Below are 7,970 nucleotides of genomic sequence, written 5' to 3' on the forward strand. Positions count from 1 at the left end.
GGCTTGCCAACAAAGCCTATGCTATTCAGGAGGGGGTCACTTATAAAGGCATGAATGCCAGTGGGCTCATCCCCCTAATCTTATCTGAGTTTTTGAGACCCACCACCACCAGCGGCCCACCAGTGCCCCACCAGCACCTCACCAAGATGGCAACTTTCACTGCTTCTCAGCTCCCTCAGCATCTGTCCTTAGACCCTCCCCTCATGCAGTTGAAGCCGACCACTTGGGTGAGAGGGGCGACTGTCTTTCCCTCTGCCTACGGAGTCCCTTGGGGTTCGAGGCTTGTGCTCTCAGTGTACATGCCTACCCAACACCTTTCTATATACCAATAACAAGTAATTCGAGAAAGTGTACCTGGAAACCCTTCCATTCACAATAGCATCAAAAAATATCTAGGAATATACTTGATCAAAAACATTAAATAGCTCTACAATAAAAAATTAAATCTTTGAAAAAATTTAGAAGGAAGGAAGACACCAGGTAAGAGAAGGACCTCCCATGGTCACGTATTAGATGAAATAACGTTGTGAAAATGATCCTTACCAAAAGCAATCTATAAATTCAATGCAATCCCAACAAAAACCCTCAGAACACTCTCAAAAAAAATTGAAAATAAAAACCCTAAAAATCATATAGAATCACAAAAGACCCTAAAGAGCCGAAATAATTCGGAGCACAAAGAGCAACGCTTTGGGGGGGCGGGGCGGGAGATCACGATCCCAGATCTCAAGCTGCATTACAAACATGAGTCCATGCAGTTTCAGCCACCTGATATTTGACAGGGTGCCAAGAACACACACTGGAGGAAAGGCAAATGGTGCTGGCAAAACTGGATCTCCACCTGTAGAAGAATGAAACTTGCACAAAAGTCAAATCCAAATGGATCAAAGATCTGAATGTAAAACCTGAAACTCTGAAACTTTTAGAAGAAAATATTGGCAATAACCTATAAGAAACAGGTGTGGGGAAGGCCTTTCTAAATAGGACATCAGTTGCTCAGGAATTAAGGTCAACATTCCAGAACTGGGACCTCATTAAACTAAAAAGATTGGGCACAGCAAAATAAACAGCCAAGAAAGGGAAGAAACAAACCCAGAGCGTGAGAAAAAGCTTCACCGACAACACATCAGACAGAGGTTTAATATACAAAATACATTTTAAGAACTCAAAAACAAAGAATAAAGAAAACAAATGACCCAACTTAAAAAAAGATGGACTAAGGACCTGAGCAGAGAGTTCTCAATAGAAAAAATAAAGATGGCTAAGCAACAACTTAAAAAGTGTTCCACATCCTTAATAATTAGGGAATCACAAATTAAAACCACTATAAAATTTCATCTTATCCAGTCAGACTGGCTAAGACCAAGAGAACAATTGATACCAAATACTAGAGAGGCTATAAGGAAAAAGGAATGCTCATTCACTGCTGGTGGGATTGCAAACTCATTTAACCACTATGGAAAGCAGTATATAAAACTTTAAAAACTAAAAATGAACCTACCATATGATCTGGTTATTCCATTCCTTGGCAAATACCTAATCTCCCTGCAAAGATACTTGTATTTCCATGTTTGTTGTTACTCTATTCACAATAGCTAAGAGATAGAAGCAACCTAAGTGCCTCTCCACTGATGAGTGGATAACGAAAATGTTGTACATTTGCACAATGAGCTTTATTCAGTGGTAGAAAAGATGAATGCATGAAATTTGCAGGTAAATGGATGGAACTAGGAATGGTTATACTAAGTGAAATAACAGATTCAGAAAAACGAATGATACAATGCATGTTCTCCCTCATTTGTGGATTTTACCAGGAAACACTTATATGTAATTATATATCCTGATGTAACTGCAGGAGCTGGGAAAATGGAAAGGAACCAAGGAGGTAAAGGTTTTAAAGAAGGAGCCTGAGAGAGAGGAGCAGTAGGAGACAAGTGTTACCAAGGAGAAAATGGATAAAATGGGAGTATCTAAGTGGGAGGAGAAGCGAGGGGGTTAGCAACACTCTATAAGGGTAAAAAGGAAGAAGGAGCTCAAGAGAGGAGGTACCATAGGAGACAGGTATTTTCAGGGGTGAAATTGGGAAAATGGGGTTACTTCAACTGGGAAGGGAGGTTAGAAAGGAAGAGATAGGGGAGAGATAAATAATTCTTAGCTCCTGTGAAAAGCCAGAGGGAAATGTATTAGTTCGAAGGTCTACTGAAAAATTATACATGTATTATCTCTACATGTGTCCATGTGTATAGCTGAGGGCTATATAACAAGAAACAGTGCCAGTCAAGAGAAAGCTCCCTTAGAGTTGTCGGCCAGGATAGTTCAAGAGACTCCCAAAATTGCACAGGCCATAGTACTTGACTGCCTCCCAGAACTTGAAGGTAAGACCCTACAGCTGAAGAGAGGACATATTTCAGACACAGAACGTGGAACTGGAATTGACCTGGAAGCCACCTCCCTGAAGGCTGGCTCTCATAGTTTTGGAGGACACTCGGTAAGCCACGGGAGAACATCAATCAATGGTCCAACTCCAGCTTTAAATCCTAATAACCACAACAATGGGCAACACAGTAAATGATGTTGGTGCAGTTGTGGCACTTTTATCTTGGAAATAATCAACAGCTACCTAACTGGACTTAAATCCCACTTGATGAAAGAGAATTCATGTCTGGTATTGTAAACATAGGTGGAGAAGTCATAGATCTCAGAGAAAACCCCAAGGCTGTCACATCCCCAGGCAAATGTAATTTCTTACTAAATGCTAATTATGGATCCCTATATTTACAGACATGTATGACAGTCACCACTCATCAAAGAAGCTTCTTTTGCAGCAGATGGAGATAGTACAGAGCTCCACAACTGGTCACACACAGAGAATATGTGTCTGTGAAATGCCCAACCCTAAGCGACACATCTACAGTGGAACCTCTATACCTAAGGCTCAGGGGACAAATGCATCTCTCAACTCTCACCAACAATGCTCCCTCATGCAACAGGGGGAAACAAACACAAAAGGTCACAAATGGCCAAAGTGTAGAGAATAAGTCAGCAGACTCCTTGGAACTCCTACATTAAACTCCACCCATCCAGAGCACAGGGACCATTCCAGAAGAGAGGACAGAAAGATTGCAAGAGCTAGGGGAGATGGTGCTTGACCATATGGAAACAGTCTTACAGGTCCCAGCGTTCCTGGGACCTTGCTCATATGAGTCTGCAGCAATGGTGTTAGCATGCTCAATACCCATGTAAACTCAAGAAGACAAAATCCCAGCATAGAACTGGGGAAATGACCATAGGCCCCAATCTTAGCCAAAGAACTATTGGTACCTGATTACTACTGGGTGACAGAGAGCTGATTTTCCTTAATGAAGTAACTCTAGATAGGTTGACTAGAATCTAGTGGGTGAACTTGCACTGAAGGGGATCTGGGTACACTAACTTCAATCCATAGGCCTTAACATAAATGTCAGAATGCATAAAATCCGGTAGGGGATGGTGGTATAAAGATGATTAAAATATTTGTATGAATTTCACAAAAATTCAGTTAATTTTTTTAAAAGAAATTTCTTTATCTGGTTTTCTATTTTTTACCAAACTATTGACCAACATAGTTCTTTAGCAGTTAGTAATAAATGCTATTTTATAGAATTAATGTGCCCTCAATGACATCAAGCTGTTGCATCTATATAGCCAATAGACTGTGGCTGTTTTCATAACAAGTGACACAGAATCACAGCCTCCATAAAGTTCTTTTCTGAGGCTCATGGCCTGGGGGAACTGCGATACATCTTCTCCAACTCCAGTTCTTCCTGATCACATGACTTTCTGTCTGTCCTTCTTGGGGTTTCCGCAGCTTCCTGCCTCTCCTCCCTGGTTGCTCTCTTCCTTCTGGGCATATACTCTCTGAGAAATTACTCCTAACCTCTTCATTACAGCTAAAATTTGAAAATGGTCAATTGTCAAGCCTCTCTCTCGTATAACAAATCTGCCCTGAACTGTGGAATAGTATTTGCAATAACATGACACTGTTCCATCTGAATGCTTTGTATTTCCAATCCTGCCTCCTATGCCCGTTAGGTTAGAGACATCGGTAAAACATATTTTACCATTCCCACTGTTCTGTGCTGGGGTTTTGTCTGCTTGAGATTGCACAGATTTCGTGCATGCTGACACCACTGCTGCAGGTTCATATGACCAAGGTCCCAGGAGCCTGTGGGACTCAGGTATTTTTATCTTAGTTGAAGAATTATTGGCAGCTGATTACCGCTGGGTGAGGAAGAACTGATTGTCTTTCTTAAATGGAGGGACACTAGATTGACTGAATAGACTCCCGTGGATGACCTTGCACTGAGGGACATCTGGGGACACTAACTTGACTCAATAGGCCTTAACACAAATGACAGAGTGTATGAATTCCAGTGGGGGAGGTGCTATGGGAGGGTGGCAATGGGGAAGGGAGTATAAAGATGATTACAATTAAGATGTTCTGTATGAAATGCACAAAAGTTCAATAAAAAGTTTACAAAACACGTATTTTTGTATTCAAAGAACAATATGGTGATAACTTTAAAATAAATAAATGTGAACAGTTCATCCTAGGTACTGTTCAGTTGTTCTAGGCAGAGAGTAAGGGAGCTGATGATTCTCAATTAAATATATATCCACTAGTTAGCAAAACCAGTACCTCTAGAGGTATGTAATTATTTCAGCTTATTAGATATGCTTTTCAAGAATAGCACAATCTTTATTCTTCTCTCAAGCTCTGCAGACATCTTTCTGATACATAATTAGATCTTCCCTGAACAAAACGGCAGGTGTCTGTTGTTGTGACTGGGATATAGAGATTGTATATTCAAAATTGGCAAGCTAGCTGGTAAATGATTCTCTTGTCAATTTGCTTGGTGTGAGTCAGTCCCTCAGTTTTGGTGAACTCTAGATGAACTTTTGAGATCAAGTTTCTGGATCTGCACAAATGAAGATCCAGACTCTGGACTTTGGTGACTGAAAATAAACCATGAACTTGAGAAGTGAGGCCTGGCAAAGGCGGCCAGTAGACTCTTCCTGTTAATATATTTTTGGATGGATACACTTCATCTGATCCATCTTTGTCCACACAGTAAATATCAAAGTACAAAGTATAAAAATGTTAAATACTTGCCTATTATCATACCTTAGGCATTCAGTGAAGAACAATACTGAATGTTCACACACACAATTTCTCAATTCTACAAGAATCCATAGAACAACAAAGGCTCCAACCATGACAGAAGGCAACAGAAATCTGTAACAATAGCAGTAAAGTAGAACGTGCCTGTAGAGCTTAAAATAACAACAAAGACTGTGATACTGTGATATCATTGATTCTAATAAGATAGATCAGTGAAATGGCCCTAAAGAATGTCTTTCCTACTGTTTATTAAGTTTGCAGTGTGAGGAATGTTTTGTATATTTTATTTCATTTAGTTCTCCAACATCATGAGTGGCTTATTATTATGCCTATATTTTAGTTATGGAATACACAGCTGAGGTTTAAGTAAGTGGCAGAGGTGGATTCAAATCTGAGGCTTTCTGATGCAAGCTCATGTTCTTAAACACAAGTGGAGGTTCGCTGCTTTGCTGCTAACCGTTCAAACCTAAAGAATGGTACGAAAAGATAAGCTGTCAATATTTATGCAGATAAAGTACAATATCTTCAACTGTACAATGTTTGGAAATTCTGAATGAAAGGAAATAACATTAAAATTGAATAATTGCATGTAATAAAGTTAACCAAATGCCTTTGCATTTGTTTAAAAATAGTTTTGAAAAACATTATCCCATCTTCTACTTCATTAGTTCCATACCAGTCTATTAAATAGAGTAATGGGTAATCTAGAATTTTTTATCAAATACCAACAAAATCTAGGACACAAGTTCACATGAAGACATAGGCACAGGCACACACACACACACACACACACACACACACACGGTGTTGTGTATTTGGAATTAAAATCACAAACCCTACTGATACAGACCAATACAATTCTTTTTCTTTTTGTTGAAAAGTGTCCCTCAAACCTCATTTTACTGGGGCTTGATAAATGGCTCAGCGGTTAAGAGCACTGGCTGCTCTTGCAGAGAACTTGATTTGGTTCCCTGCACCCACATGGCAGCTAAAAACTGTCCATAACTTCAATTCCAGGAGAACCAATGCCCTCTTCTGAACTCTGTGGGCACTGCACGACATGGGTGCAACTACCCACATGCAGGCAATACACTCACACACGTAAAGTTTAAAAAAAAATTATATATATATATACTATGTGCATTATTTCCTATCGCTACATTTGTTTTTTAAAAAAACTGTTTTCATTTAATTTTTGTGCATTTAGTACAGAACATCTCAAAGGATCTTAATAATCTTTATACTTTCCTCCTCACAGGCACCCTCCCAAAGCCCCTCCACCCAACCCTGGAGCCCATATACTCTGGCATCACTGCTAAGGCCCACTGGATCAAGTCATCTTCCTATCTCTACCTTTGAATGAAAATTTTGCTCTCCTCTGCAAACCAAGGTGACAGAACTAACTGGATCATCTCCAAGGTCTTGTCTGTTTAAAAGCTCCTCATAGGGGGAAAACTTCCATCTCCACACAGGTGATTTCTATTCATTAAGCAATCAAGAAAAGCACTGGTGTTTTTCTTCTCTGCATGAGGGACATCCTCTATTTGCTATCTGGCACCCTAACCCTAGTCCCTAGCCCTGTTCCCCAGCCCTGGACTGTCAGCTGCTCAGTCCAGGAATCTGAGGCACCCACTGATGCTGGTTTGTATTGTCCATCAGTCCCACAGCCATGCTGGCTGGGCAGGGTAGACTCCAAGACCAGCCCACAACACTGTAACTTTCTGCGTTAACAAATAAGCACAGAGTAAACATTAGCACAGATTTTAAGTGGCATCTGTTGTGTCTATAATGCCTATACCATCAGATCTGTAAAACCACAAGAAATGTACTCTGAATCTGGGGAAATCTGGTGTACTTGGAAATGGAAGCTCCATTTATATTTGGGGGAAACATTCTAAATTTCCTGAAGATAGCCTATAAATTTTGTAATTCATTAGTGTAAGGAAGGGAAATGAAACTATTTATGGAAAGAAAAGATTCTGTAACTCTAATCTTAAGGTGAGTTTAGAAAATCAAAGGTGTGGGGCTGGAGAGATGGTTCAGCAGTTAAGAACACTGAATACTCTTGCAGAGGGCCTGTGTTTGATTTCTACATGGTAGCTAACAACCATCTTAACTCCAGTTCCAGGGAATCCAACGCCCTCTTCTGGTCTCCACAGGCACTGCATAACATGGGCGCACTTACACGCATGCGGGCAATACACTTATACACATAAAATAAAAAATAAGAAAATATGTTTTAAAAGTAAATTGAAGGTTTTCAAAACTTTAGGGCAATTTCTTAAATTATCAAGGTAATTATCTGCATCATTCCCGTTTATGTGTTAAACACACACACCAGACACCAACATATACACTCTAACACATACATACATACACCACACATCACATACATTCCAACACACACACACACACACACTAACACATACTCTAGCACACACATAGCACACACCAACACATGCACTCCAGCATGCACACTAACACATACTGTAGCACACAAACATACTCACAAACTCCAACACATACATACTCCAACACACACACACAGTCCAATGCATACACCCCAATACATACACTTATTGAAGAATCTACCAAAGTTGATGTTACACAGAGTGAGGTTTGGCTATAGCATCTGATGAAGGAGTTCATATTGACTGATCTATACCATAAGGGCTCTGAGAGATTTGCTTGTTCTATATCCCCAAGAATTTAACAGGCAGATGACAGAAAACACAATACAGGATCACTGTATATTTACCCTCTCCACTAAACCTTTTTATAAAAAGATTATTTAAACATATTTCCATTA

The sequence above is a fragment of the Nannospalax galili genome, unplaced genomic scaffold, assembly GCF_000622305.1.
Source record: "Nannospalax galili isolate Female #2095 unplaced genomic scaffold, S.galili_v1.0 scaffold351, whole genome shotgun sequence".
NCBI classification, from domain to species: domain Eukaryota; kingdom Metazoa; phylum Chordata; class Mammalia; order Rodentia; family Spalacidae; genus Nannospalax; species Nannospalax galili.